This window comes from Apium graveolens, chromosome 8 (assembly GCF_009905375.1).
Source record: "Apium graveolens cultivar Ventura chromosome 8, ASM990537v1, whole genome shotgun sequence".
Lineage (NCBI taxonomy): Eukaryota > Viridiplantae > Streptophyta > Magnoliopsida > Apiales > Apiaceae > Apium > Apium graveolens.
This window is the reverse complement of record NC_133654.1, coordinates 41187189-41190699: the sequence shown is the minus strand read 5'-3', so window position 1 is coordinate 41190699 and position 3511 is coordinate 41187189.

Here is a 3511-nt window from a genome sequence, read left to right as displayed (position 1 = left end):
CTTAAAAATTGTTGCAGTCAAACCGTCATACCTTCATCTTCCCTTATGTCCTTCCATAGTGAACCTTCTTTGTCGTTCCTGCTACAAGCATAAATTTTACCACAACTCACTTACTTGAGTGGGAAAACCCAATCATCCCTTGATGAACACACTTAAAGTTTATCCGTATCTAGCATTTCTTCGATCTTGAATCTTCATGATAAATATCTCCCACATGATTAAGGTATGCTGCATCTTCACAACATATTACTTGATTATCTGGTTATTGTTAAGAATTTCTTCATTCGCCTTCATTATCCAGTCGATCATTTGCCTCATCTAATACATGCGGCTTTACTTTCGTGTTTCTCTAGTTAATTTACCTCATACAGTTTGCTAATTACTCCAATTCATGCCAAAATCTCAGACTCAAAAAGTATCATGTATATAGATTTTCCGCCTTTGATTTGATGCTCTCGCAACTATCCCGTTATCGGTATAATGATTCTTCTCTGCACGTAAATGTCCACCATTCATCGGCTTGCAATTGTCCACACTTGTTACGTAACTCCGTCTGCTACACGGGTTCATTTCGCTTCCTTTTTAAAACATTCAAAGAGTAGACCATACACAAGAAGGAATTTGTGTATATGATTCTGATTGAAAACTTTCTGTAAGGGATAAGAGTACAAGGAAACAATCGGAAGAATTCATGAATAAACAAATGAAGATTGAAGAAGAAAGAATAAATAACGATTTAAATAGGAATGAGACAACCATATTAGTACTCAAGATGGCCAGTCTTTCATACCATATGGCAAACAGCCCATGATTAGGTGGCGTCCCACAAGACTCTTTATCATTTCGACAAATCGTCATATCATAACACTGCTTGTCCCGATTAGGAAACAAATTTTTTTTAAGAAGGAATGATTTGAAAGTGATTCAACAATCACCTTATAAAGCTGATCATAAAAGAAGTTTATACTTTACTCGAGGTTTATAAGAATTATAGGAATGAATGATATCATTGGTCGTTATCCACATTACATCTGTTTACAGCTTCAATGCTTGCTCGATCAATAGATCCCATTCCAAGTCATATATTAACTTTAGAAAGTTCTCTGAATTGCTTTCTTCAATCGATCATTAAAATAAATTCCCATGTACTGAGTCTTGTATCTTTCGCGCTACACTTCCATGTTTATAATTTGACTTTATTTGCAGTCTTACGAGATTTACACTCATAACTTCAAATTTTGCTTATGCTGCTGATCGTTCAACTTGTCTCCTTTTTTTTAATAACGTTCTTCCTTTAGAAAGTATAGAGTTTTCCTTGATCTTCTTTGCTCGTACTCGGCTTCTCGTGAATCGACATATTCCTCGTACTCTAATTGCCTCAGAAATTGGATGAACAGTTTCTCCATACATTGGTTCTGTCGTTAAACTTATCAAACAACATTTGCATTCTTCGCTAGGAACAATCAAATCTTCTTTGTAATAGCGGTTTCATTTGGCCTTCTAAACGAACCATACTAATTTCTAGAATAAGTATCCGTCTGGATAATCTGAATTTTATAACAAACAAGAAACTCAAGTAGTAGTTTGACAACCAAGTTTTTAAAACTTATTTTGTTCCAAGGAATTTCAGAAAATTTTTGTGAAGAAAATCTCTTTTTGAAAACTGGTTATAATTTTGAAAATCATACAAATGGTCGTCATTAATATATGAGTTGGTTATTGTCCTCCTCAACTATCACAAGGAATCCAATTAGGAAAGTAATCGGATAAGAGCCCATTCCTTCCCATATATCTTCTACCCCTTATTGGGTCCATTTTACCTTCATTGGTCAACAACAATTCCAGTTACCGTTGCATATAGCTTCTCCTCAAATCTTTCATACTGGTAATACATCCATCATTACTTCTTACGATTACTAAGTATAACAAATCTATCCAGTAAAACACAATGTCGATTTATATCACATTACTTCTATACGTATCACGTTTGATCATATCATCATCATATAATTTTAAGAAAGCTCTCAATTTCCAAACCTCTCAAATTTCTTTAAAGATCCATCTAGCTCACTTTACAAGATAATCGTGGGTAGCATACTTATTAGTAGCTCCCTATAACCTGGTAGCGGCTATTTTTCGGAACACACGAATCTTCTCTCTAGGTTTCTTCTCACTTTTCTTAATATCTTGTATATTCACCATATGGAGTAACTCTCGAATCCATCCTTGTAGATGTTGTTACTTTATAAGACGAGTTTTAAACGGATGTTATAGAACATAATATAGAGTAGACAGAAAGATGCGCACACAACTGAATATCCGATAGAACTAAAATCGGCGTGTGGGGGAAAATTCTCGAATAGATAGTCTCACATCAGGGGACGAGATAATAATGTGAAAAGGTGCAACCGTCACGACAGGAGGTGACACGGCGAAAACTGGTGGACGAGCAAGGCGTGAATCAGATGATAGTCTTCCGAATGAAGGCTCTAAATGATCAGATGATCCAGGGATAAAAGAATCTTCCATCGCCACCAACTGAAAATCGCATCACTAGACAAGGATGTCGAATTTCATCACGAATCCCACTAAAACCTACTATTTGATCACACTCAACCTCTCGACATTTTATCTTTCTATTTCCTAATCCTAATCTTAACCCTCTATCTATTCCCGATAATCTAGGCTTGTTTCAGTGACTTATAACCTGGCTCTGATACCAACCTGTGACGCCCTCCAAACCCGGGTCAGAAGTTTGGGGCTCACAACACACACACACACAATATATAAACCTGTATATAAAATATTATATGCATTGACCCTTCTTTACACAACCACGGATCGCAACAGGTTAAAGTACGAAAACAAGCCACAGCCTTATCTTTTATTACATCGTACCAAATCCCAACTAGTTTAACTTACAATGGCTAAGGATATCGTACTTACAATCTTACACAACTTATCTATAATATAAAGCTTCTGCTAGCTCGATCCAACTTAAACGGAAATCCTAGCTCGCACACTGGACATGGAATCCTTGTTATCAACCATTTCCTTTTCAACTGTTGAAAACATAAAATTTTTACAAGAGTGAGGTTACTAGCTCAGCAAGTAATAATAGCAGCAATTGAGGTTAAACAATCACCAATTGAAATGATTCAAAAGAATCAAGTTTCTGAATAAGCAATGATTAGAATTGGATATTCACTTTTTATTTAAAAAAAAACCAAGATTACGCTGCTGATCAGTCACGCACTAACCCCGAGCAAGGCTCCCGGCTTTGCTCTATGTACTGGATCCAAGGAATGCATTGGCCTACTATGACCACGAATCTGGTCCAATCACGAATCTGGTCCACATTTATAAAACCATCCAATTCTAAAACAATTCAAAATGATAATCAATCTAAATCAATAAGCTGAATCATAAACAATATTTATCTTGAAGCATAGGGTGATTCACAATACCATGAAGGTATAACAAGAGATTCAAAAAGTTTGGCTTTCAATCA